Below are 27,258 nucleotides of genomic sequence, written 5' to 3' on the forward strand. Positions count from 1 at the left end.
ACGAGAATTTGGCTTATATGTGTAAGGTCTACATACTTGATCATAGAACTGAGGTCACAACAATTTTCAACTTTTGCAGAGGCTTGTGATTTCCCATACGTCAGTACCCATCTGGAGATTGGCACACGTTTTTAAAAATTGCCGGTCCCTTGGGGGGGTCGAACCCACGACCTTTGGATTAGAAGTCCAACGCGCTATCCTCTGCTCCAAAGGGACGCTGTGCAGGCCTAGAGCTCAGATGTAAGAGGTTCTTCAAGACATGACCCATGCTACATGTCTCGCATTACTTTCCTGATAGGCTTACTTTCATATTTCTCTGAAGCAATTACATCAAAGACTCTTTATTTATGCAACAGACACGATACATCGCTCTGTTTACCATGGCCCTACTGATTGATACACCTGCGTATTGACAGAGTTGCTCTGTACAATCGTAGTAACACAGTCCTGCTATTAGATTCGCTCACGTGCGCTGCTTACCGATAGATGGGAATTGCGCTCTTTAGAACAGCATTCACTAACGAAGTGGTAAAGGAAACACTGTATGATTAGTCACATTTTTTGACTTTGGTTGACTGGTGTGTCACAGCCGGTCCCCATCATATGTATACACTCCCACGAACGTGTGTGCCCTGTTAGCACATTTACCAGGAACTTTAGCTGCATCACCTCCCTAGCAATTTCAAGCCGTCCTCGAAGCGTCAGCCATTGCTTGGTGACAGTGTGCTTCGATGAGAAGTGGACAGATGATGCATCTCTCTCGCCGTCAGTTATAGGCGGGAATCATACTTAATGTAGTTTTCGGCAAGCGTCAGCGGAGCGTCAGACGTCTCTGTCTGATCTTCTCCCTTCATGTATCTAGCAAGTTCCCCCTTGACAGTCTCCAGTAAAAGCCCCCTGTGCCGAAGTGAAAATTGTCGCCGTTTCTATAGATACAGAGTGCCATTGTTTAATGGAAGCACTTAAGGAAACATAGCAGAATATCTTGTTGTGGAACTGTCTACTTTTCTCACTTGTGGCCGAGAAAACTGAAACCCTCTCACCTTGGGCTGGAAGAATTAAAGATCATCACTGGGATTACATACATTGACTCATGAAGTAATTCAAAATCTTTTCTCTTCATTGTATTTGTTTCTGTACGAAATGTGCGTTCTATTGCTATATTTATATCAGTAGGTAAAAATTGGGTATTGAAAGAAAATTCCCGTCAACAGGCACGTGAAGATATGGTTCCGTTTTTACTGCATTTACACATAACAGCGTCATGGATAACAGATCTACGAGAATTTGGCTTATATGTGTAAGGTCTACATACTTGAGCATAGAACTGAGGTCACAACAATTTTCAACTTTTGCAGAGGCTTGTGATTTCCCATACGTCACTACCCATCTGGAGATTGGCACACGTTTTTAAAAATTGCCCGTCCCTTGTGGGGATCGAACCCACGACCTTTGGATTAGAAGCCCAACGCGCTATCCTCTGCGCCAAAGGGACGCTGTGCAGGCCTAGAGCTCAGATGTAAGAGGTTCTGCAAGACATGACCCATGCTACATGTCTCGCATTACTTTCCTGATAGGCTTACTTTCATATTTCTCTGAAGCAATTACATCAAAGACTCTTTATTTATGCAACAGACACGATACATCGCTCTGTTTACCATGGCCCTACTGATTGATACACCTGCGTATTGACAGAGTTGCTCTGTACAATCGTAGTAACACAGTCCTGCTATTAGATTCGCTCACGTGCGCTGCTTACTGATAGATGGGAATTGCGCTCTTTAGAACAGCATTCACTAACGAAGTGGTAAAGGAAACACTGTATGATTAGTCACATTTTTTGACTTTGGTTGACTGCTGTGTCACAGCCGGTCCCCATCATATGTATACACTCCCACGAACGTGTGTGCCCTGTTAGCACATTTACCAGGAACTTTAGCTGCATCACCTCCCTAGCAATTTCAAGCCGTCCTCGAAGCGTCAGCCATTGCTTGGTGACAGTGTGCTTCGATGAGAAGTGGACAGATGATGCATCTCTCTCGCCGTCAGTTATAGGCGGGAATCATACTTAATGTAGTTTTCGGCAAGCGTCAGCGGAGCGTCAGACGTCTCTGTCTGATCTTCTCCCTTCATGTATCTAGCAAGTTCCCCCTTGACAGTCTCCAGTAAAAGCCCCCTGTGCCGAACTGAAAATTGTCGCCGTTTCTATAGATACAGAGTGCCATTGTTTAATGGAAGCACTTAAGGAAACATAGCAGAATATCTTGTTGTGGAACTGTCTACTTTTCTCACTTGTGGCCGAGAAAACTGAAACCCTCTCACCTTGGGCTGGAAGAATTAAAGATCATCACTGGGATTACATACATTGACTCATGAAGTAATTCAAAATCTTTTCTCTTCATTGTATTTGTTTCTGTACGAAATGTGCGTTCTATTGCTATATTTATATCAGTAGGTAAAAATTGGGTATTGAAAGAAAATTCCCGTCAACAGGCACGTGAAGATATGGTTCCGCTTTTACTGCATTTACACATAACAGCGTCATGGATAACAGATCTACGAGAATTTGGCTTATATGTGTAAGGTCTACATACTTGAGCATAGAACTGAGGTCACAACAATTTTCAACTTTTGCAGAGGCTTGTGATTTCCCATACGTCACTACCCATCTGGAGATTGGCACACGTTTTTAAAAATTGCCCGTCCCTTGTGGGGATCGAACCCACGACCTTTGGATTAGAAGTCCAACGCGCTATCCCCTGCGCCAAAGGGACGCTGTGCAGGCCCAGAGCTCAGATGTAAGAGGTTCTGCAAGACATGACCCATGCTACATGTCTCGCATTACTTTCCTGATAGGCTTACTTTCATATTTCTCTGAAGCAATTACATCAAAGACTCTTTATTTATGCAACAGACACGATACATCGCTCTGTTTACCATAGCCCTACTGATTGATACACCTGCGTATTGACAGAGTTGCTCTGTACAATCGTAGTAACACAGTCCTGCTATTAGATTCGCTCACGTGCGCTGCTTACCGATAGATGGGAATTGCGCTCTTTAGAACAGCATTCACTAACGAAGTGGTAAAGGAAACACTGTATGATTAGTCACATTTTTTGACTTTGGTTGACTGGTGTGTCACAGCCGGTCCCCATCATATGTATACACTCCCACGAACGTGTGTGCCCTGTTAGCACATTTACCAGGAACTTTAGCTGCATCACCTCCCTAGCAATTTCAAGCCGTCCTCGAAGCGTCAGCCATTGCTTGGTGACAGTGTGCTTCGATGAGAAGTGGACAGATGATGCATCTCTCTCGCCGTCAGTTATAGGCGGGAATCATACTTAATGTAGTTTTCGGCAAGCGTCAGTGGAGCGTCAGACGTCTCTGTCTGATCTTCTCCCTTCATGTATCTAGCAAGTTCCCCCTTGACAGTCTCCAGTAAAAGCCCCCTGTGCCGAAGTGAAAATTGTCGCCGTTTCTATAGATACAGAGTGCCATTGTTTAATGGAAGCACTTAAGGAAACATAGCAGAATATCTTGTTGTGGAACTGTCTACTTTTCTCACTTGTGGCCGAGAAAACTGAAACCCTCTCACCTTGGGCTGGAAGAATTAAAGATCATCACTGGGATTACATACATTGACTCATGAAGTAATTCAAAATCTTTTCTCTTCATTGTATTTGTTTCTGTACGAAATGTGCGTTCTATTGCTATATTTATATCAGTAGGTAAAAATTGGGTATTGAAAGAAAATTCCCGTCAACAGGCACGTGAAGATATGGTTCCGTTTTTACTGCATTTACACATAACAGCGTCATGGATAACAGATCTACGAGAATTTGGCTTATATGTGTAAGGTCTACATACTTGAGCATAGAACTGAGGTCACAACAATTTTCAACTTTTGCAGAGGCTTGTGATTTCCCATACGTCAGTACCCATCTGGAGATTGGCACACGTTTTTAAAAATTGCCCGTCCCTTGTGGGGATCGAACCCACGACCTTTGGATTAGAAGTCCAACGCGCTATCCTCTGCGCCAAAGGGACGCTGTGCAGGCCTACAGCTCAGATGTAAGAGGTTCTGCAAGACATGACCCATGCTACATGTCTCGCATTACTTTCCTGATAGGCTTACTTTCATATTTCTCTGAAGCAATTACTTCAAAGACTCTTTATTTATGCAACAGACACGATACATCGCTCTGTTTACCATGGCCCTACTGATTGATACACCTGCGTATTGACAGAGTTGCTCTGTACAATCGTAGTAACACAGTCCTGCTATTAGATTCGCTCACGTGCGCTGCTTACCGATAGATGGGAATTGCGCTCTTTAGAACAGCATTCACTAACGAAGTGGTAAAGGAAACACTGTATGATTAGTCACATTTTTTGACTTTGGTTGACTGGTGTGTCACAGCCGGTCCCCATCATATGTATACACTCCCACGAACGTGTGTGCCCTGTTAGCACATTTACCAGGAACTTTAGCTGCATCACCTCCCTAGCAATTTCAAGCCGTCCTCGAAGCGTCAGCCATTGCTTGGTGACAGTGTGCTTCGATGAGAAGTGGACAGATGATGCATCTCTCTCGCTGTCAGTTATAGGCGGGAATCATACTTAATGTAGTTTTCGGCAAGCGTCAGCGGAGCGTCAGACGTCTCTGTCTGATCTTCTCCCTTCATGTATCTAGCAAGTTCCCCCTTGACAGTCTCCAGTAAAAGCCCCCTGTGCCGAAGTGAAAATTGTCGCCGTTTCTATAGATACAGAGTGCCATTGTTTAATGGAAGCACTTAAGGAAACATAGCAGAATATCTTGTTGTGGAACTGTCTACTTTTCTCACTTGTGGCCGAGAAAACTGAAACCCTCTCACCTTGGGCTGGAAGAATTAAAGATCATCACTGGGATTACATACATTGACTCATGAAGTAATTCAAAATCTTTTCTCTTCATTGTATTTGTTTCTGTACGAAATGTGCGTTCTATTGCTATATTTATATCAGTAGGTAAAAATTGGGTATTGAAAGAAAATTCCCGTCAACAGGCACGTGAAGATATGGTTCCGTTTTTACTGCATTTACACATAACAGCGTCATGGATAACAGATCTACGAGAATTTGGCTTATATGTGTAAGGTCTACATAGTTGAGCATAGAACTGAGGTCACAACAATTTTCAACTTTTGCAGAGGCTTGTGATTTCCCATACGTCAGTACCCATCTGGAGATTGGCACACGATTTTAAAAATTGCCCGTCCCTTGTGGGGATCGAACCCACGACCTTTGGATTAGAAGTCCAACGCGCTATCCTCTGCGCCAAAGGGACGCTGTGCAGGCCTACAGCTCAGATGTAAGAGGTTCTGCAAGACATGACCCATGCTACATGTCTCGCATTACTTTCCTGATAGGCTTACTTTCATATTTCTCTGAAGCAATTACATCAAAGACTCTTTATTTATGCAACAGACACGATACATCGCTCTGTTTACCATGGCCCTACTGATTGATACACCTGCGTATTGACAGAGTTGCTCTGTACAATCGTAGTAACACAGTCCTGCTATTAGATTCGCTCACGTGCGCTGCTTACCGATAGATGGGAATTGCGCTCTTTAGAACAGCATTCACTAACGAAGTGGTAAAGGAAACACTGTATGATTAGTCACATTTTTTGACTTTGGTTGACTGGTGTGTCACAGCCGGTCCCCATCATATGTATACACTCCCACGAACGTGTGTGCCCTGTTAGCACATTTACCAGGAACTTTAGCTGCATCACCTCCCTAGCAATTTCAAGCCGTCCTCGAAGCGTCAGCCATTGCTTGGTGACAGTGTGCTTCGATGAGAAGTGGACAGATGATGCATCTCTCTCGCCGTCAGTTATAGGCGGGAATCATACTTAATGTAGTTTTCGGCAAGCGTCAGCGGAGCGTCAGACGTCTCTGTCTGATCTTCTCCCTTCATGTATCTAGCAAGTTCCCCCTTGACAGTCTCCAGTAAAAGCCCCCTGTGCCGAAGTGAAAATTGTCGCCGTTTCTATAGATACAGAGTGCCATTGTTTAATGGAAGCACTTAAGGAAACATAGCAGAATATCTTGTTGTGGAACTGTCTACTTTTCTCACTTGTGGCCGAGAAAACTGAAACCCTCTCACCTTGGGCTGGAAGAATTAAAGATCATCACTGGGATTACATACATTGACTCATGAAGTAATTCAAAATCTTTTCTCTTCATTGTATTTGTTTCTGTACGAAATGTGCGTTCTATTGCTATATTTATATCAGTAGGTAAAAATTGGGTATTGAAAGAAAATTCCCGTCAACAGGCACGTGAAGATATGGTTCCGTTTTTACTGCATTTACACATAACAGCGTCATGGATAACAGATCTACGAGAATTTGGCTTATATGTGTAAGGTCTACATACTTGAGCACAGAACTGAGGTCACAACAATTTTCAACTTTTGCAGAGGCTTGTGATTTCCCATACGTCAGTACCCATCTGGAGATTGGCACACGTTTTTAAAAATCGCCCGTCCCTTGTGGGGATCGAACCCACGACCTTTGGATTAGAAGTCCAACGCGCTATCCTCTGCGCTAAAGGGACGCTGTGCAGGCCTACAGCTCAGATGTAAGAGGTTCTGCAAGACATGACCCATGCTACATGTCTCGCATTACTTTCCTGATAGGCTTACTTTCATATTTCTCTGAAGCAATTACATCAAAGACTCTTTATTTATGCAACAGACACGATACATCGCTCTGTTTACCTTGGCCCTACTGATTGATACACCTGCGTATTGACAGAGTTGCTCTGTACAATCGTAGTAACACAGTCCTGCTATTAGATTCGCTCACGTGCGCTGCTTACCGATAGATGGGAATTGCGCTCTTTAGAACAGCATTCACTAACGAAGTGGTAAAGGAAACACTGTATGATTAGTCACATTTTTTGACTTTGGTTGACTGCTGTGTCACAGCCGGTCCCCATCATATGTATACACTCCCACGAACGTGTGTGCCCTGTTAGCACATTTACCAGGAACTTTAGCTGCATCACCTCCCTAGCAATTTCAAGCCGTCCTCGAAGCGTCAGCCATTGCTTGGTGACAGTGTGCTTCGATGAGAAGTGGACAGATGATGCATCTCTCTCGCTGTCAGTTATAGGCGGGAATCATACTTAATGTAGTTTTCGGCAAGCGTCAGCGGAGCGTCAGACGTCTCTGTCTGATCTTCTCCCTTCATGTATCTAGCAAGTTCCCCCTTGACAGTCTCCAGTAAAAGCCCCCTGTGCCGAAGTGAAAATTGTCGCCGTTTCTATAGATACAGAGTGCCATTGTTTAATGGAAGCACTTAAGGAAACATAGCAGAATATCTTGTTGTGGAACTGTCTACTTTTCTCACTTGTGGCCGAGAAAACTGAAACCCTCTCACCTTGGGCTGGAAGAATTAAAGATCATCACTGGGATTACATACATTGACCCATGAAGTAATTCAAAATCTTTTCTCTACATTGTATTTGTTTCTGTACGAAATGTGCGTTCTATTGCTATATTTATATCAGTAGGTAAGAATTGGGTATTGAAAGAAAATTCCCGTCAACAGGCACGTGAAGATATGGTTCCGTTTTTACTGCATTTACACATAACAGCGTCATGGATAACAGATCTACGAGAATTTGGCTTATATGTGTAAGGTCTACATACTTGAGCATAGAACTGAGGTCACAACAATTTTCAACTTTTGCAGAGGCTTGTGATTTCCCATACGTCAGTACCCATCTGGAGATTGGCACACGTTTTTAAAAATTGCCCGTCCCTTGTGGGGATCGAACCCACGACCTTTGGATTAGAAGCCCAACGCGCTATCCCCTGCGCCAAAGGAACGCTGTGCAGGCCTAGAGCTCAGATGTAAGAGGTTCTGCAAGACATGACCCATGCTACATGTCTCGCATTACTTTCCTGATAGGGTTACTTTCATATTTCTCTGAAGCAATTACATCAAAGACTCTTTATTTATGCAACAGACACGATACATCGCTCTGTTTACCATGGCCCTACTGATTGATACACCTGCGTATTGACAGAGTTGCTCTGTACAATCGTAGTAACACAGTCCTGCTATTAGAATCGCTCACGTGCGCTGCTTACCGATAGATGGGAATTGCGCTCTTTAGAACAGCATTCACTAACGAAGTGGTAAAGGAAACACTGTATGATTAGTCACATTTTTTGACTTTGGTTGACTGGTGTGTCACAGCCGGTCCCCATCATATGTATACACTCCCACGAACGTGTGTGCCCTGTTAGCACATTTACCAGGAACTTTAGCTGCATCACCTCCCTAGCAATTTCAAGCCGTCCTCGAAGCGTCAGCCATTGCTTGGTGACAGTGTGCTTCGATGAGAAGTGGACAGATGATGCATCTCTCTCGCTGTCAGTTATAGGCGGGAATCATACTTAATGTAGTTTTCGGCAAGCGTCAGCGGAGCGTCAGACGTCTCTGTCTGATCTTCTCCCTTCATGTATCTAGCAAGTTCCCCCTTGACAGTCTCCAGTAAAAGCCCCCTGTGCCGAAGTGAAAATTGTCGCCGTTTCTATAGATACAGAGTGCCATTGTTTAATGGAAGCACTTAAGGAAACATAGCAGAATATCTTGTTGTGGAACTGTCTACTTTTCTCACTTGTGGCCGAGAAAACTGAAACCCTCTCACCTTGGGCTGGAAGAATTAAAGATCATCACTTTGATTACATACATTGACTCATGAAGTAATTCAAAATCTTTTCTCTTCATTGTATTTGTTTCTGTACGAAATGTGCGTTCTATTGCTATATTTATATCAGTAGGTAAAAATTGGGTATTGAAAGAAAATTCCCGTCAACAGGCACGTGAAGATATGGTTCCGTTTTTACTGCATTTACACATAACAGCGTCATGGATAACAGATCTACGAGAATTTGGCTTATATGTGTAAGGTCTACATACTTGAGCATAGAACTGAGGTCACAACAATTTTCAACTTTTGCAGAGGCTTGTGATTTCCCATACGTCAGTACCCATCTGGAGATTGGCACACGATTTTAAAAATTGCCCGTCCCTTGTGGGGATCGAACCCACGACCTTTGGATTAGAAGTCCAACGCGCTATCCTCTGCGCCAAAGGGACGCTGTGCAGGCCTACAGCTCAGATGTAAGAGGTTCTGCAAGACATGACCCATGCTACATGTCTCGCATTACTTTCCTGATAGGCTTACTTTCATATTTCTCTGAAGCAATTACATCAAAGACTCTTTATTTATGCAACAGACACGATACATCGCTCTGTTTACCATGGCCCTACTGATTGATACACCTGCGTATTGACAGAGTTGCTCTGTACAATCGTAGTAACACAGTCCTGCTATTAGATTCGCTCACGTGCGCTGCTTACCGATAGATGGGAATTGCGCTCTTTAGAACAGCATTCACTAACGAAGTGGTAAAGGAAACACTGTATGATTAGTCACATTTTTTGACTTTGGTTGACTGGTGTGTCACAGCCGGTCCCCATCATATGTATACACTCCCACGAACGTGTGTGCCCTGTTAGCACATTTACCAGGAACTTTAGCTGCATCACCTCCCTAGCAATTTCAAGCCGTCCTCGAAGCGTCAGCCATTGCTTGGTGACAGTGTGCTTCGATGAGAAGTGGACAGATGATGCATCTCTCTCGCCGTCAGTTATAGGCGGGAATCATACTTAATGTAGTTTTCGGCAAGCGTCAGCGGAGCGTCAGACGTCTCTGTCTGATCTTCTCCCTTCATGTATCTAGCAAGTTCCCCCTTGACAGTCTCCAGTAAAAGCCCCCTGTGCCGAAGTGAAAATTGTCGCCGTTTCTATAGATACAGAGTGCCATTGTTTAATGGAAGCACTTAAGGAAACATAGCAGAATATCTTGTTGTGGAACTGTCTACTTTTCTCACTTGTGGCCGAGAAAACTGAAACCCTCTCACCTTGGGCTGGAAGAATTAAAGATCATCACTGGGATTACATACATTGACCCATGAAGTAATTCAAAATCTTTTCTCTTCATTGTATTTGTTTCTGTACGAAATGTGCGTTCTATTGCTATATTTATATCAGTAGGTAAAAATTGGGTATTGAAAGAAAATTCCCGTCAACAGGCACGTGAAGATATGGTTCCGTTTTTACTGCATTTACACATAACAGCGTCATGGATAACAGATCTACGAGAATTTGGCTTATATGTGTAAGGTCTACATACTTGAGCATAGAACTGAGGTCACAACAATTTTCAACTTTTGCAGAGGCTTGTGATTTCCCATACGTCAGTACCCATCTGGAGATTGGCACACGTTTTTAAAAATTGCCCGTCCCTTGTGGGGATCGAACCCACGACCTTTGGATTAGAAGCCCAACGCGCTACCCTCTGCGCCAAAGGGACGCTGTGCAGGCCTACAGCTCAGATGTAAGAGGTTCTGCAAGACATGACCCATGCTACATGTCTCGCATTACTTTCCTGATAGGCTTACTTCCATATTTCTCTGAAGCAATTACTTCAAAGACTCTTTATTTATGCAACAGACACGATACATTACTCTGTTTACCATGGCCCTACTGATTGATACACCTGTGTATTAACAGAGTTGCTCTGTACAATCGTAGTGACACAGTCCTGCTATTAGATTCGCTCACGTGCGCTGCTTACCGATAGATGGGAATTGCGCTCTTTAGAACAGCATTCACTAACGAAGTGGTAAAGGAAACACTGTATGATTAGTCACATTTTTTGACTTTGGTTGACTGCTGTGTCACAGCCGGTCCCCATCATATGTATACACTCCCACGAACATGTGTGCCCTGTTAGCACATTTACCAGGAACTTTAGCTGCATCACCTCCCTAGCAATTTCAAGCCGTCCTCGAAGCGTCAGCCATTGCTTGGTGACAGTGTGCTTCGATGAGAAGTGGACAGATGATGCATCTCTCTCGCCGTCAGTTATAGGCGGGAATCATACTTAATGTAGTTTTCGGCAAGCGTCAGCGGAGCGTCAGACGTCTCTGTCTGATCTTCTCCCTTCATGTATCTAGCAAGTTCCCCCTTGACAGTCTCCAGTAAAAGCCCCCTGTGCCGAAGTGAAAATTGTCGCCGTTTCTATAGATACAGAGTGCCATTGTTTAATGGAAGCACTTAAGGAAACATAGCAGAATATCTTGTTGTGGAACTGTCTACTTTTCTCACTTGTGGCCGAGAAAACTTAAACCCTCTCACCTTGGGCTGGAAGAATTAAAGATCATCACTGGGATTACATACATTGACTCATGAAGTAATTCAAAATCTTTTCTCTTCATTGTATTTGTTTCTGTACGAAATGTGCGTTCTATTGCTATATTTATATCAGTAGGTAAAAATTGGGTATTGAAAGAAAATTCCCGTCAACAGGCACGTGAAGATATGGTTCCGTTTTTACTGCATTTACACATAACAGCGTCATGGATAACAGATCTACGAGAATTTGGCTTATATGTGTAATGTCTACATACTTGAGCATAGCACTGAGGTCACAACAATTTTCAACTTTTGCAGAGGCTTGTGATTTCCCATACGTCAGTACCCATCTGGAGATTGGCACACGTTTTTAAAAATTGCCCGTCCCTTGTGGGGTTCGAACCCACGACCTTTGGATTAGAAGTCCAACGCGCTATCCTCTGCGCCAAAGGGACGCTGTGCAGGCCTAGAGCTCAGATGTAAAAGGTTCTGCAAGACATGACCCATGCTACATGTCTCGCATTACTTTCCTGATAGGCTTACTTTCATATTTCTCTGAAGCAATTACATCAAAGACTCTTTATTTATGCAACAGACACGATACATCGCTCTGTTTACCTTGGCCCTACTGATTGATACACCTGCGTATTGACAGAGTTGCTCTGTACAATCGTAGTAACACAGTCCTGCTATTAGATTCGCTCACGTGCGCTTACCGATAGATGGGAATTGCGCTCTTTAGAACAGCATTCACTAACGAAGTGGTAAAGGAAACACTGTATGATTAGTCACATTTTTTGACTTTGGTTGACTGCTGTGTCACAGCCGGTCCCCATCATATGTATACACTCCCACGAACGTGTGTGCCCTGTTAGCACATTTACCAGGAACTTTAGCTGCATCACCTCCCTAGCAATTTCAAGCCGTCCTCGAAGCGTCAGCCATTGCTTGGTGACAGTGTGCTTCGATGAGAAGTGGACAGATGATGCATCTCTCTCGCTGTCAGTTATAGGCGGGAATCATACTTAATGTAGTTTTCGGCAAGCGTCAGCGGAGCGTCAGACGTCTCTGTCTGATCTTCTCCCTTCATGTATCTAGCAAGTTCCCCCTTGACAGTCTCCAGTAAAAGCCCCCTGTGCCGAAGTGAAAATTGTCGCCGTTTCTATAGATACAGAGTGCCATTGTTTAATGGAAGCACTTAAGGAAACATAGCAGAATATCTTGTTGTGGAACTGTCTACTTTTCTCACTTGTGGCCGAGAAAACTGAAACCCTCTCACCTTGGGCTGGAAGAATTAAAGATCATCACTGGGATTACATACATTGACCCATGAAGTAATTCAAAATCTTTTCTCTACATTGTATTTGTTTCTGTACGAAATGTGCGTTCTATTGCTATATTTATATCAGTAGGTAAGAATTGGGTATTGAAAGAAAATTCCCGTCAACAGGCACGTGAAGATATGGTTCCGTTTTTACTGCATTTACACATAACAGCGTCATGGATAACAGATCTACGAGAATTTGGCTTATATGTGTAAGGACTACATACTTGAGCATAGAACTGAGGTCACAACAATTTTCAACTTTTGCGGAGGCTTGTGATTTCCCATACGTCAGTACCCATCTGGAGATTGGCACACGTTTTTAAAAATTGCCCGTCCCTTGTGGGGATCGAACCCACGACCTTTGGATTAGAAGCCCAACGCGCTACCCTCTGCGCCAAAGGGACGCTGTGCAGGCCTAGAGCTCAGATGTAAGAGGTTCTGCAAGACATGACCCATGCTACATGTCTCGCATTACTTTCCTGATAGGCTTACTTCCATATTTCTCTGAAGCAATTACTTCAAAGACTCTTTATTTATGCAACAGACACGATACATTACTCTGTTTACCATGGCCCTACTGATTGATACACCTGTGTATTGACAGAGTTGCTCTGTACAATCGTAGTGACACAGTCCTGCTATTAGATTCGCTCACGTGCGCTGCTTACCGATAGATGGGAATTGCGCTCTTTAGAACAGCATTCACTAACGAAGTGGTAAAGGAAACACTGTATGATTAGTCACATTTTTTGACTTTGGTTGACTGCTGTGTCACAGCCGGTCCCCATCATATGTATACACTCCCACGAACATGTGTGCCCTGTTAGCACATTTACCAGGAACTTTAGCTGCATCACCTCCCTAGCAATTTCAAGCCGTCCTCGAAGCGTCAGCCATTGCTTGGTGACAGTGTGCTTCGATGAGAAGTGGACAGATGATGCATCTCTCTCGCCGTCAGTTATAGGCGGGAATCATACTTAATGTAGTTTTCGGCAAGCGTCAGCGGAGCGTCAGACGTCTCTGTCTGATCTTCTCCCTTCATGTATCTAGCAAGTTCCCCCTTGACAGTCTCCAGTAAAAGCCCCCTGTGCCGAAGTGAAAATTGTCGCCGTTTCTATAGATACAGAGTGCCATTGTTTAATGGAAGCACTTAAGGAAACATAGCAGAATATCTTGTTGTGGAACTGTCTACTTTTCTCACTTGTGGCCGAGAAAACTTAAACCCTCTCACCTTGGGCTGGAAGAATTAAAGATCATCACTGGGATTACATACATTGACTCATGAAGTAATTCAAAATCTTTTCTCTTCATTGTATTTGTTTCTGTACGAAATGTGCGTTCTATTGCTATATTTATATCAGTAGGTAAAAATTGGGTATTGAAAGAAAATTCCCGTCAACAGGCACGTGAAGATATGGTTCCGTTTTTACTGCATTTACACATAACAGCGTCATGGATAACAGATCTACGAGAATTTGGCTTATATGTGTAATGTCTACATACTTGAGCATAGCACTGAGGTCACAACAATTTTCAACTTTTGCAGAGGCTTGTGATTTCCCATACGTCAGTACCCATCTGGAGATTGGCACACGTTTTTAAAAATTGCCCGTCCCTTGTGGGGATCGAACCCACGACCTTTGGATTAGAAGTCCAACGCGCTATCCTCTGCGCCAAAGGGACGCTGTGCAGGCCTAGAGCTCAGATGTAAAAGGTTCTGCAAGACATGACCCATGCTACATGTCTCGCATTACTTTCCTGATAGGCTTACTTTCATATTTCTCTGAAGCAATTACATCAAAGACTCTTTATTTATGCAAAAGACACGATACATCGCTCTGTTTACCATGGCCCTACTGATTGATACACCTGCGTATTGACAGAGTTGCTCTGTACAATCGTAGTAACACAGTCCTGCTATTAGATTCGCTCACGTGCGCTGCTTACCGATAGATGGGAATTGCGCTCTTTAGAACATCATTCACTAACGAAGTGGTAAAGGAAACACTGTATGATTAATCACATTTTTTGACTTTGGTTGACTGCTGTGTCACAGCCGGTCCCCATCATATGTATACACTCCCACGAACGTGTGTGCCCTGTTAGCACATTTACCAGGAACTTTAGCTGCATCACCTCCCTAGCAATTTCAAGCCGTCCTCGAAGCGTCAGCCATTGCTTGGTGACAGTGTGCTTCGATGAGAAGTGGACAGATGATGCATCTCTCTCGCCGTCAGTTATAGGCGGGAATCATACTTAATGTAGTTTTCGACAAGCGTCAGTGGAGCGTCAGACGTCTCTGTCTGATCTTCTCCCTTCATGTATCTAGCAAGTTCCCCCTTGACAGTCTCCAGTAAAAGCCCCCTGTGCCGAAGTGGAAATTGTCGCCGTTTCTATAGATACAGAGTGCCATTGTTTAATGGAAGCACTTAAGGAAACATAGCAGAATATCTTGTTGTGGAACTGTCTACTTTTCTCACTTGTGGCCGAGAAAACTGAAACCCTCTCACCTTGGGCTGGAAGAATTAAAGATCATCACTGGGATTACATACATTGACTCATGAAGTAATTCAAAATCTTTTCTCTTCATTGTATTTGTTTCTGTACGAAATGTGCGTTCTATTGCTATATTTATATCAGTAGGTAAAAATTAGGTATTGAAAGAAAATTCCCGTCAACAGGCACGTGAAGATATGGTTCCGTTTTTACTGCATTTACACATAACAGCGTCATGGATAACAGATCTACGAGAATTTGGCTTATATGTGTAATGTCTACATACTTGAGCATAGAACTGAGGTCACAACAATTTTCAACTTTTGCAGAGGCTTGTGATTTCCCATACGTCAGTACCCATCTGGAGATTGGCACACGTTTTTAAAAATTGCCCGTCCCTTGTGGGGATCGAACCCACGACCTTTGGATTAGAAGCCCAACGCGCTATCCTCTGCGCCAAAGGGACGCTGTGCAGGCCTACAGCTCAGATGTAAGAGGTTCTGCAAGACATGACCCATGCTACATGTCTCGCATTACTTTCCTGATAGGCTTACTTTCATATTTCTCTGAAGCAATTACTTCAAAGACTCTTTATTTATGCAACAGACACGATACATCGCTCTGTTTACCATGGCCCTACTGATTGATACACCTGTGTATTGACAGAGTTGCTCTGTACAATCGTAGTAACACAGTCCTGCTATTAGATTCGCTCACGTGCGCTGCTTACCGATAGATGGGAATTGCGCTCTTTAGAACAGCATTCACTAACGAAGTGGTAAAGGAAACACTGTATGATTAGTCACATTTTTTGACTTTGGTTGACTGCTGTGTCACAGCCGGTCCCCATCATATGTATACACTCCCACGAACGTGTGTGCCCTGTTAGCACATTTACCAGGAACTTTAGCTGCATCACCTCCCTAGCAATTTCAAGCCGTCCTCGAAGCGTCAGCCATTGCTTGGTGACAGTGTGCTTCGATGAGAAGTGGACAGATGATGCATCTCTCTCGCCGTCAGTTATAGGCGGGAATCATACATAATGTTGTTTTCGGCAAGCGTCAGCGGAGCGTCAGACGTCTCTGTCTGATCTTCTCCCTTCATGTATCTAGCAAGTTCCCCCTTGACAGTCTCCAGTAAAAGCCCCCTGTGCCGAAGTGAAAATTGTCGCCGTTTCTATAGATACAGAGTGCCATTGTTTAATGGAAGCACTTAAGGAAACATAGCAGAATATCTTGTTGTGGAACTGTCTACTTTTCTCACTTGTGGCCGAGAAAACTGAAACCCTCTCACCTTGGGCTGGTAGAATTAAAGATCATCACTGGGATTACATACATTGACTCATGAAGTAATTCAAAATCTTTTCTCTTCATTGTATTTGTTTCTGTACGAAATGTGCGTTCTATTGCTATATTTATATCAGTAGGTAAAAATTGGGTATTGAAAGAAAATTCCCGTCAACAGGCACGTGAAGATATGGTTCCGTTTTTACTGCATTTACACATAACAGCGTCATGGATAACAGATCTACGAGAATTTGGCTTATATGTGTAAGGTCTACATACTTGAGCATAGAACTGAGGTCACAACAATTTTCAACTTTTGCAGAGGCTTGTGATTTCCCATACGTCAGTACCCATCTGGAGATTGGCACACGTTTCAAAAATTGCCCATCCCTTTCGGGGATCGAACCCACGACCTTTGGATTAGAAGTCCAACGCGCTATCCTCTGCGCCAAAGGGACGCTGTGCAGGCCTACAGCTCAAATGTAAGAGGTTTTGCAAGACATGACCCATGCTACATGTCTCGCATTACTTTCCTGATAGGCTTACTTTCATATTTCTCTGAAGCAATTACATCAAAGACTCTTTATTTATGCAACAGACACGATACATCGCTCTGTTTGCCATGGCCCTACTGATTGATACACCTGCGTATTGACAGAGTTGCTCTGTACAATCGTAGTAACACAGTCCTGCTATTAGATTCGCTCACGTGCGCTGCTTACCGATAGATGGGAATTGCGCTCTTTAGAACAGCATTCACTAACGAAGTGGTAAAGGAAACACTGTATGATTAGTCACATTTTTTGACTTTGGTTGACTGCTGTGTCACAGCCGGTCCCCATCATATGTATACACTCCCACGAACGTGTGTGCCCTGTTAGCACATTTACCAGGAACTTTAGCTGCATCACCTCCCTAGCAATTTCAAGCCGTCCTCGAAGCGTCAGCCATTGCTTGGTGACAGTGTGCTTCGATGAGAAGTGGACAGATGATGCATCTCTCTCGCCGTCAGTTATAGGCGGGAATCATACTTAATGTAGTTTTCGGCAAGCGTCAGCGGAGCGTCAGACGTCTCTGTCTGATCTTCTCCCTTCATGTATCTAGCAAGTTCCCCCTTGACAGTCTCCAGTAAAAGCCCCCTGTGCCGAAGTGAAAATTGTCGCCGTTTCTATAGATACAGAGTGCCATTGTTTAATGGAAGCACTTAAGGAAACATAGCAGAATATCTTGTTGTGGAACTGTCTACTTTTCTCACTTGTGGCCGAGAAAACTGAAACCCTCTAACCTTGGGCTGGAAGAATTAAAGATCATCACTGGGATTACATACATTGACTCATGAAGTAATTCAAAATCTTTTCTCTTCATTGTATTTGTTTCTGTACGAAATGTGCGTTCTATTGCTATATTTATATCAGTAGGTAAAAATTGGGTATTGAAAGAAAATTCCCGTCAACAGGCACGTGAAGATATGGTTCCGTTTTTACTGCATTTACACATAACAGCGTCATGGATAACAGATCTACGAGAATTTGGCTTATATGTGTAAGGTCTACATACTTGAGCATAGAACTGAGGTCACAACAATTTTCAACTTTTGCAGAGGCTTGTGATTTCCCATACGTCAGTACCCATCTGGAGATTGGCACACGTTTTTAAAAATTGCCCGTTCATTGTGGGGATCGAACCCACGACCTTTGGATTAGAAGTCCAATGCGCTATCCTCTGCGCCAAAGGGACGCTGTGCCGGCCTACAGCTCAGATGTAAGAGGTTCTGCAAGACATGACCCATGCTACATGTCTCGCATTACTTTCCTGATAGGCTTACTTTCATATTTCTCTGAAGCAATTACTTCAAAGACTCTTTATTTATGCAACAGACACGATACATCGCTCTGTTTACCATGGCCCTACTGATTGATACACCTGTGTATTGACAGAGTTGCTCTGTACAATCGTAGTAACACAGTCCTGCTATTAGATTCGCTCACGTGCGCTGCTTACCGATAGATGGGAATTGCGCTCTTTAGAACAGCATTCACTAACGAAGTGGTAAAGGAAACACTGTATGATTAGTCACATTTTTTGACTTTGGTTGACTGCTGTGTCACAGCCGGTCCCCATCATATGTATACACTCCCACGAACGTGTGTGCCCTGTTAGCACATTTACCAGGAACTTTAGCTGCATCACCTCCCTAGCAATTTCAAGCCGTCCTCGAAGCGTCAGCCATTGCTTGGTGACAGTGTGCTTCAATGAGAAGTGGACAGATGATGCATCTCTCTCGCCGTCAGTTATAGGCGGGAATCATACTTAATGTAGTTTTCGGCAAGCGTCAGCGGAGCGTCAGACGTCTCTGTCTGATCTTCTCCCTTCATGTATCTAGCAAGTTCCCCCTTGACAGTCTCCAGTAAAAGCCCCCTGTGCCGAAGTGAAACTTGTCGCCGTTTCTATAGATACAGAGTGCCATTGTTTAATGGAAGCACTTAAGGAAACATAGCAGAATATCTTGTTGTGGAACTGTCTACTTTGCTCACTTGTGGCCTAGAAAACTGAAACCCTCTCACCTTGGGCTGGAAGAATTAAAGATCATCACTGGGATTACATACATTGACTCATGAAGTAATTCAAAATCTTTTCTCTTCATTGTATTTGTTTCTGTACGAAATGTGCGTTCTATTGCTATATTTATATCAGTAGGTAAAAATTGGGTATTGAAAGAAAATTCCCGTCAACAGGCACGTGAAGATATGGTTCCGTTTTTACTGCATTTACACATAACAGCGTCATGGATAACAGATCTACGAGAATTTGGCTTATATGTGTAAGGTCTACATACTTGAGCATAGAACTGAGGTCACAACAATTTTCAACTTTTGCAGAGGCTTGTGATTTCCCATACGTCAGTACCCATCTGGAGATTGGCACAAGTTTTTAAAAATTGCCCATCCCTTGTGGGGATCGAACCCACGACCTTTGGATTAGAAGTCCAACGCGCTATCCTCTGCGCCAAAGGGACGCTGTGCAGGCCTACAGCTCAGATGTAAGAGGTTCTGCAAGACATGACCCATGCTACATGTCTCGCATTACTTTCCTGATAGGCTTACTTTCATATTTCTCTGAAGCAATTACATCAAAGACTCTTTATTTATGCAACAGACACGATACATCGCTCTGTTTACCATGGCCCTACTGATTGATACACCTGCGTATTGACAGAGTTGCTCTGTACAATCGTAGTAACACAGTCCTGCTATTAGATTCGCTCACGTGCGCTGCTTACCGATAGATGGGAATTGCGCTCTTTAGAACAGCATTCACTAACGAAGTGGTAAAGGAAACACTGTATGATTAGTCACATTTTTTGACTTTGGTTGACTGCTGTGTCACAGCCGGTTCCCATCATATGTATACACTCCCACGAACGTGTGTGCCCTGTTAGCACATTTACCAGGAACTTCAGCTGCATCACCTCCCTAGCAATTTCAAGCCGTCCTCGAAGCGTCAGCCATTGCTTGGTGACAGTGTGCTTCGATGAGAAGTGGACAGATGATGCATCTCTCTCGCCGTCAGTTACAGGCGGGAATCATACTTAATGTAGTTTTCGGCAAGTGTCAGCGGAGCGTCAGACGTCTCTGTCTGATCTTCTCCCTTCATGTATCTAGCAAGTTCCCCCTTGACAGTCTCCAGTAAAAGCCCCCTGTGCCGAAGTGAAAATTGTCGCCGTTTCTATAGATACAGAGTGCCATTGTTTAATGGAAGCACTTAAGGAAACATAGCAGAATATCTTGTTGTGGAACTGTCTACTTTTCTCACTTGTGGCCGAGAAAACTGAAACCCTCTCACCTTGGGCTGGAAGAATTAAAGATCATCACTGGGATTACATACATTGACTCATGAAGTAATTCAAAATCTTTTCTCTTCATTGTATTTGTTTCTGTACGAAATGTGCGTTCTATTGCTATATTTATATCAGCAGGTAAAAATGGGGTATTGAAAGAAAATTCCTGTCAACAGGCACATGAAGATATGGTTCCGTTTTTACTGCATTTACACATAACAGCGTCATGGATAACAGATCTACGAGAATTTGGCTTATATGTGTAAGGTCTACATACTTGAGCATAGAACTGAGGTCACAACAATTTTCAACTTTTGCAGAGGCTTGTGATTTCCCATACGTCAGTACCCATCTGGAGATTGGCACACGTTTTTAAAAATTGCCTGGCCCTTGTGGGGATCGAACCCACGACCTTTGGATTAGAAGTCCAACGCGCTATCCTCTGGGCCAAAGGGACGCTGTGCAGGCCTAGAGCTCAGATGTAAGAGGTTCTGCAAGACATGACCCATGCTACATGTCTCGCATTACTTTCCTGATAGGCTTACTTTCATATTTCTCTGAAGCAATTACATCAAAGACTCTTTATTTATGCAACAGACACGATACATCGCTCTGTTTACCATGGCCCTACTGATTGATACACCTGCGTATTGACAGAGTTGCTCTGTACAATCGTAGTAACACAGTCCTGCTATTAGATTCGCTCACGTGCGCTGCTTACCGATAGATGGGAATTGCGCTCTTTAGAACAGCATTCACTAACGAAGTGGTAAAGGAAACACTGTATGATTAGTCACATTTTTTGACTTTGGTTGACTGCTGTGTCACAGCCGGTCCCCATCATATGTATACACTCCCACGAACGTGTGTGCCCTGTTAGCACATTTACCAGGAACTTTAGCTGCATCACCTCCCTAGCAATTTCAAGCCGTCCTCGAAGCGTCAGCCATTGCTTGGTGACAGTGTGCTTCGATGAGAAGTGGACAGATGATGCATCTCTCTCGCCGTCAGTTATAGGCGGGAATCATACTTAATGTAGTTTTCGGCAAGCGTCAGCGGAGCGTCAGACGTCTCTGTCTGATCTTCTCCCTTCATGTATCTAGCAAGTTCCCCCTTGACAGTCTCCAGTAAAAGCCCCCTGTGCCGAAGTGAAAATTGTCGCCGTTTCTATAGATACAGAGTGCCATTGTTTAATGGAAGCACTTAAGGAAACTTAGCAGAATATCTTGTTGTGGAACTGTCTACTTTTCTCACTTGTGGCCTAGAAAACTGAAACCCTCTCACCTTGGGCTGGAAGAATTAAAGATCATCACTGGGATTACATACATTGACTCATGAAGTAATTCAAAATCTTTTCTCTTCATTGTATTTGTTTCTGTACGAAATGTGCGTTCTATTGCTATATTTATATCAGTAGGTAAAAATTGGGTATTGAAAGAAAATTCCCGTCAACAGGCACGTGAAGATATGGTTCCGTTTTTACTGCATTTGCACATAACAGCGTCATGGATAACAGATCTACGAGAATTTGGCTTATATGTGTAAGGTCTACATACTTGAGCATAGAACTGAGGTCACAACAATTTTCAACTTTTGCAGAGGCTTGTGATTTCCCATACGTCAGTACCCATCTGGAGATTGGCACACGTTTTTAAAAATTGCCCGTCCCTTGTGGGGATCGAACCCACGACCATTGGATTAGAAGTCCAATGCGCTATCCTCTGCGCCAAAGGGACGCTGTGCAGGCCTAGAGCTCAGATGTAAGAGGTTTTGCAAGACATGACCCATGCTACATGTCTCGCATTACTTTCCTGATAGGCTTACTTTCATATTTCTCTGAAGCAATTACATCAAAGACTCTTTATTTATGCAACAGACACGATACATCGCTCTGTTTACCATGGCCCTACTGACTGATACACCTGTGTATCGACAGAGTTGCTCTGTACAATCGTAGTAACACAGTCCTGCTATTAGATTCGCTCACGTGCGCTGCTTACCGATAGATGGGAATTGCGCTCTTTAGAACAGCATTCACTAACGAAGTGGTAAAGGAAACACTGTATGATTAGTCACATTTTTTGACTTTGGTTGACTGCTGTGTCACAGCCGGTCCCCATCATATGTATACACTCCCACGAACGTGTGTGCCCTGTTAGCACATTTACCAGGAACTTTAGCTGCATCACCTCCCTAGCAATTTCAAGCCGTCCTCGAAGCGTCAGCCATTGCTTGGTGACAGTGTGCTTCGATGAGAAGTGGACAGATGATGCATCTCTCTCGCCGTCAGTTATAGGCGGGAATCATACTTAATGTAGTTTTCGGCAAGCGTCAGCGGAGCGTCAGACGTCTCTGTCTGATCTTCTCCCTTCATGTATCTAGCAAGTTCCCCCTTGACAGTCTCCAGTAAAAGCCCCCTGTGCCGAAGTGAAAATTGTCGCCGTTTCTATAGATACAGAGTGCCATTGTTTAATGGAAGCACTTAAGGAAACATAGCAGAATATCTTGTTGTGGAACTGTCTACTTTTCTCACTTGTGGCCGAGAAAACTGAAACCCTCTCACCTTGGGCTGGAAGAATTAAAGATCATCACCGGGATTACATACATTGACTCATGAAGTAATTCAAAATCTTTTCTCTTCATTGTATTTGTTTCTGTACGAAATGTGCGTTCTATTGCTATATTTATATCAGTAGGTAAAAATTGGGTATTGAAAGAAAATTCCCGTCAACAGGCACGTGAAGATATGGTTCCGCTTTTACTGCATTTACACATAACAGCGTCATGGATAACAGATCTACGAGAATTTGGCTTATATGTGTAAGGTCTACATACTTGAGCATAGAACTGAGGTCACAACAATTTTCAACTTTTGCAGAGGCTTGTGATTTCCCATACGTCAGTACCCATCTGGAGATTGGCACACGTTTTTAAAAATTGCCCGTCCCTTGTGGGGATCGAACCCACGACCTTTGGATTAGAAGTCCAACGCGCTATCCTCTGCGCCAAAGGGACGCTGTGCAGGCCTACAGCTCAGATGTAAGAGGTTCTGCAAGACATGACCCATGCTACATGTCTCGCATTACTTTCCTGATAGGCTTACTTTCATATTTCTCTGAAGCAATTACATCAAAGACTCTTTATTTATGCAACAGACACGATACATCGCTCTGTTTACCATGGCCCTACTGATTGATACACCTGCGTATTGACAGAGTTGCTCTGTACAATCGTAGTAACACAGTCCTGCTATTAGATTCGCTCACGTGCGCTGCTTACCGATAGATGGGAATTGCGCTCTTTAGAACAGCATTCACTAACGAAGTGGTAAAGGAAACACTGTATGATTAGTCACATTTTTTGACTTTGGTTGACTGCTGTGTCACAGCCGGTCCCCATCATATGTATACACTCCCACGAACGTGTGTGCCCTGTTAGCACATTTACCAGGAACTTTAGCTGCATCACCTCCATAGCAATTTCAAGCCGTCCTCGAAGCGTCAGCCATTGCTTGGTGACAGTGTGCTTCGATGAGAAGTGGACAGATGATGCATCTCTCTCGCCGTCAGTTATAGGCGGGAATCATACTTAATGTAGTTTTCGGCAAGCGTCAGCGGAGCGTCAGACGTCTCTGTCTGATCTTCTCCCTTCATGTATCTAGCAAGTTCCCCCTTGACAGTCTCCAGTAAAAGCCCCCTGTGCCGAGGTGAAAATTGTCGCCGTTTCTATAGATACAGAGTGCCATTGTTTAATGGAAGCACTTAAGGAAACATAGCAGAATATCTTGTTGTGGAACTGTCTACTTTTCTCACTTGTGGCCGAGAAAACTGAAACCCTCTCACCTTGGGCTGGAAGAATTAAAGATCATCACTGGGATTACATACATTGACTCATGAAGTAATTCAAAATCTTTTCTCTTCATTGTATTTGTTTCTGTACGAAATGTGCGTTCTATTGCTATATTTATATCAGTAGGTAAAAATTGGGTATTGAAAGAATATTCCCGTCAACAGGCACGTGAAGATATGGTTCCGCTTTTACTGCATTTACACATAACAGCGTCATGGATAACAGATCTACGAGAATTTGGCTTATATGTGTAAGGTCTACATACTTGAGCATAGAACTGAGGTCACAACAATTTTCAACTTTTGCAGAGGCTTGTGATTTCCCATACGTCAGTACCCATCTGGAGATTGGCACACGTTTTTAAAAATTGCCCATCCCTTGTGGGGATCGAACCCACGACCTTTGGTTTAGAAGTCCAACGCGCTATCCTCTGCGCCAAAGGGACGCTGTGCAGGCCTACAGCTCAGATGTAAGAGGTTCTGCAAGACATGACCCATGCTACATGTCTCGCATTACTTTCCTGATAGGCTTACTTTCATATTTCTCTGAAGCAATTACATCAAAGACTCTTTATTTATGCAACAGACACGATACATCGCTCTGTTTACCATGGCCCTACTGACTGATACACCTGCGTATTGACAGAGTTGCTCTGTACAATCGTAGTAACACAGTCCTGCTATTAGATTCGCTCACGTGCGCTGCTTACCGATAGATGGGAATTGCGCTCTTTAGAACAGCATTCACTAACGAAGTGGTAAAGGAAACACTGTATGATTAGTCACATTTTTTGACTTTGGTTGACTGCTGTGTCACAGCCGGTCCCCATCATATGTATACACTCCCACGAACGTGTGTGCCCTGTTAGCACATTTACCAGGAACTTTAGCTGCATCACCTCCCTAGCAATTTCAAGCCGTCCTCGAAGCGTCAGCCATTGCTTGGTGACAGTGTGCTTCGATGAGAAGTGGACAGATGATGCATCTCTCTCGCCGTCAGTTATAGGCGGGAATCATACTTAATGTAGTTTTCGGCAAGCGTCAGCGGAGCGTCAGACGTCTCTGTCTGATCTTCTCCCTTCATGTATCTAGCAAGTTCCCCCTTGACAGTCTCCAGTAAAAGCCCCCTGTGCCGAAGTGAAAATTGTCGCCGTTTCTATAGATACAGAGTGCCATTGTTTAATGGAAGCACTTAAGGAAACATAGCAGAATATCTTGTTGTGGAACTGTCTACTTCTCTCACTTGTGGCCGAGAAAACTGAAACCCTCTCACCTTGGGCTGGAAGAATTAAAGATCATCACAGGGATTACATACATTGACTCATGAAGTAATTCAAAATCTTTTCTCTTCATTGTATTTGTTTCTGTACGAAATGTGCGTTCTATTGCTATATTTATATCAGTAGGTAAAAATTGGGTATTGAAAGAAAATTCCCGTCAACAGGCACGTGAAGATATGGTTCCGCTTTTACTGCATTTACACATAACAGCGTCATGGATAACAGATCTACGAGAATTTGGCTTATATGTGTAAGGTCTACATACTTGAGCATAGAACTGAGGTCACAACAATTTTCAACTTTTGCAGAGGCTTGTGATTTCCCATACGTCAGTACCCATCTGGAGATTGGCACACGTTTTTAAAAATTGCCCGTCCCTTGTGGGGATCGAACCCACGACCTTTGGATTAGAAGTCCAACGCGCTACCCTCTGCGCCAAAGGGACGCTGTGCAGGCCTACAGCTCAGATGTAAGAGGTTCTGCAAGACATGACCCATGCTGCATGTCTCGCATTACTTTCCTGATAGGCTTACTTTCATATTTCTCTGAAGCAATTACATCAAAGGCTCTTTATTTATGCAACAGACACGATACATCGCTCTGTTTACCATGGCCCTACTGATTGATACACCTGCGTATTGACAGAGTTGCTCTGTACAATCGTAGTAACACAGTCCTGCTATTAGATTCGCTCACGTGCGCTGCTTTCCGATAGATGGGAATTGCGCTCTTTAGAACAGCATTCACTAACGAAGTGGTAAAGGAAACACTGTATGATTAGTCACATTTTTTGACTTTGGTTGACTGCTGTGTCACAGCCGGTCCCCATCATATGTATACACTCCCACGAACGTGTGTGCCCTGTTAGCACATTTACCAGGAACTTTAGCTGCATCACCTCCCTAGCAATTTCAAGCCGTCCTCGAAGCGTCAGCCATTGCTTGGTGACAGTGTGCTTCGATGAGAAGTGGACAGATGATGCATCTCTCTCGCCGTCAGTTATAGGCGGGAATCATACTTAATGTAGTTTTCGGCAAGCGTCAGCGGAGCGTCAGACGTCTCTGTCTGATCTTCTCCCTTCATGTATCTAGCAAGTTCCCCCTTGACAGTCTCCAGTAAAAGCCCCCTGTGCCGAAGTGAAAATTGTCGCCGTTTCTATAGATACAGAGTGCCGTTGTTTAATGGAAGCACTTAAGGAAACATAGCAGAATATCTTGTTGTGGAACTGTCTACTTTTCTCACTTGTGGCCGAGAAAACTGAAACCCTCTCACCTTGGGCTGGAAGAATTAAAGATCATCACTGGGATTACATACATTGACTCATGAAGTAATTCAAAATCTTTTCTCTTCATTGTATTTGTTTCTGTACGAAATGTGCGTTCTATTGCTATATTTATATCAGTAGGTAAAAATTGGGTATTGAAAGAAAATTCCCGTCAACAGGCACGTGAAGATATGGTTCCGCTTTTACTGCATTTACACATAACAGCGTCATGGATAACAGATCTACGAGAATTTGGCTTATATGTGTAAGGTCTACATACTTGAGCATAGAACTGAGGTCACAACAATTTTCAACTTTTGCAGAGGCTTATGATTTCCCATACGTCAGTACCCATCTGGAGATTGGCACACGTTTTTAAAAATTGCCCGTCCCTTGTGGGGATCGAACCCACGACCTTTGGATTAGAAGTCCAACGCGCTATCCTCTGCGCCAAAGGGACGCTGTGCAGGCCTACAGCTCAGATGTAAGAGGTTCTGCAAGACATGACCCATGCTACATGTCTCGCATTACTTTCCTGATAGGCTTACTTTCATATTTCTCTGAAGCAATTACATCAAAGACTCTTTATTTATGCAACAGACACGATACATCGCTCTGTTTACCATGGCCCTACTGATTGATACACC

General features: G+C 43.6%; 22 non-coding genes across 22 annotated transcripts; all 22 read right to left on the reverse strand.

The window, feature by feature from the left end:
* Positions 1–143: 143 nt before the first annotated feature.
* On the reverse strand, positions 144–216 carry Trnar-ucu (transfer RNA arginine (anticodon UCU)). Its single transcript has one exon. It is a non-coding gene; the product is annotated as a tRNA-Arg (tRNA).
* A 1,206-nt stretch (positions 217–1,422) lies between these two features.
* On the reverse strand, positions 1,423–1,495 carry Trnar-ucu (transfer RNA arginine (anticodon UCU)). The gene has a single exon. It is a non-coding gene; the product is annotated as a tRNA-Arg (tRNA).
* Positions 1,496–2,701: 1,206 nt separating this feature from the next.
* Trnar-ucu (transfer RNA arginine (anticodon UCU)) lies at positions 2,702–2,774 on the reverse strand. The gene has a single exon. It is a non-coding gene; the product is annotated as a tRNA-Arg (tRNA).
* A 1,206-nt stretch (positions 2,775–3,980) lies between these two features.
* Positions 3,981–4,053, reverse strand: Trnar-ucu (transfer RNA arginine (anticodon UCU)). Its single transcript has one exon. It is a non-coding gene; the product is annotated as a tRNA-Arg (tRNA).
* Positions 4,054–5,259: 1,206 nt separating this feature from the next.
* Trnar-ucu (transfer RNA arginine (anticodon UCU)) lies at positions 5,260–5,332 on the reverse strand. The gene has a single exon. It is a non-coding gene; the product is annotated as a tRNA-Arg (tRNA).
* Positions 5,333–6,538: 1,206 nt separating this feature from the next.
* Trnar-ucu (transfer RNA arginine (anticodon UCU)) lies at positions 6,539–6,611 on the reverse strand. Its single transcript has one exon. It is a non-coding gene; the product is annotated as a tRNA-Arg (tRNA).
* A 1,206-nt stretch (positions 6,612–7,817) lies between these two features.
* Trnar-ucu (transfer RNA arginine (anticodon UCU)) lies at positions 7,818–7,890 on the reverse strand. Its single transcript has one exon. It is a non-coding gene; the product is annotated as a tRNA-Arg (tRNA).
* A 1,206-nt stretch (positions 7,891–9,096) lies between these two features.
* Positions 9,097–9,169, reverse strand: Trnar-ucu (transfer RNA arginine (anticodon UCU)). The gene has a single exon. It is a non-coding gene; the product is annotated as a tRNA-Arg (tRNA).
* Positions 9,170–10,375: 1,206 nt separating this feature from the next.
* Positions 10,376–10,448, reverse strand: Trnar-ucu (transfer RNA arginine (anticodon UCU)). Its single transcript has one exon. It is a non-coding gene; the product is annotated as a tRNA-Arg (tRNA).
* Positions 10,449–11,654: 1,206 nt separating this feature from the next.
* Trnar-ucu (transfer RNA arginine (anticodon UCU)) lies at positions 11,655–11,727 on the reverse strand. Its single transcript has one exon. It is a non-coding gene; the product is annotated as a tRNA-Arg (tRNA).
* Positions 11,728–12,930: 1,203 nt separating this feature from the next.
* Trnar-ucu (transfer RNA arginine (anticodon UCU)) lies at positions 12,931–13,003 on the reverse strand. Its single transcript has one exon. It is a non-coding gene; the product is annotated as a tRNA-Arg (tRNA).
* Positions 13,004–14,209: 1,206 nt separating this feature from the next.
* Trnar-ucu (transfer RNA arginine (anticodon UCU)) lies at positions 14,210–14,282 on the reverse strand. The gene has a single exon. It is a non-coding gene; the product is annotated as a tRNA-Arg (tRNA).
* Positions 14,283–15,488: 1,206 nt separating this feature from the next.
* On the reverse strand, positions 15,489–15,561 carry Trnar-ucu (transfer RNA arginine (anticodon UCU)). The gene has a single exon. It is a non-coding gene; the product is annotated as a tRNA-Arg (tRNA).
* A 1,205-nt stretch (positions 15,562–16,766) lies between these two features.
* Trnar-ucu (transfer RNA arginine (anticodon UCU)) lies at positions 16,767–16,839 on the reverse strand. The gene has a single exon. It is a non-coding gene; the product is annotated as a tRNA-Arg (tRNA).
* Positions 16,840–18,045: 1,206 nt separating this feature from the next.
* On the reverse strand, positions 18,046–18,118 carry Trnar-ucu (transfer RNA arginine (anticodon UCU)). The gene has a single exon. It is a non-coding gene; the product is annotated as a tRNA-Arg (tRNA).
* Positions 18,119–19,324: 1,206 nt separating this feature from the next.
* Trnar-ucu (transfer RNA arginine (anticodon UCU)) lies at positions 19,325–19,397 on the reverse strand. Its single transcript has one exon. It is a non-coding gene; the product is annotated as a tRNA-Arg (tRNA).
* A 1,206-nt stretch (positions 19,398–20,603) lies between these two features.
* On the reverse strand, positions 20,604–20,676 carry Trnar-ucu (transfer RNA arginine (anticodon UCU)). Its single transcript has one exon. It is a non-coding gene; the product is annotated as a tRNA-Arg (tRNA).
* A 1,206-nt stretch (positions 20,677–21,882) lies between these two features.
* Trnar-ucu (transfer RNA arginine (anticodon UCU)) lies at positions 21,883–21,955 on the reverse strand. Its single transcript has one exon. It is a non-coding gene; the product is annotated as a tRNA-Arg (tRNA).
* A 1,206-nt stretch (positions 21,956–23,161) lies between these two features.
* Positions 23,162–23,234, reverse strand: Trnar-ucu (transfer RNA arginine (anticodon UCU)). The gene has a single exon. It is a non-coding gene; the product is annotated as a tRNA-Arg (tRNA).
* A 1,206-nt stretch (positions 23,235–24,440) lies between these two features.
* Positions 24,441–24,513, reverse strand: Trnar-ucu (transfer RNA arginine (anticodon UCU)). Its single transcript has one exon. It is a non-coding gene; the product is annotated as a tRNA-Arg (tRNA).
* A 1,206-nt stretch (positions 24,514–25,719) lies between these two features.
* Trnar-ucu (transfer RNA arginine (anticodon UCU)) lies at positions 25,720–25,792 on the reverse strand. Its single transcript has one exon. It is a non-coding gene; the product is annotated as a tRNA-Arg (tRNA).
* A 1,206-nt stretch (positions 25,793–26,998) lies between these two features.
* Positions 26,999–27,071, reverse strand: Trnar-ucu (transfer RNA arginine (anticodon UCU)). The gene has a single exon. It is a non-coding gene; the product is annotated as a tRNA-Arg (tRNA).
* Positions 27,072–27,258: the final 187 nt, after the last annotated feature.

Source organism: Schistocerca gregaria, chromosome 1 (genome assembly GCF_023897955.1).
Source record: "Schistocerca gregaria isolate iqSchGreg1 chromosome 1, iqSchGreg1.2, whole genome shotgun sequence".
Taxonomy (NCBI): domain Eukaryota; kingdom Metazoa; phylum Arthropoda; class Insecta; order Orthoptera; family Acrididae; genus Schistocerca; species Schistocerca gregaria.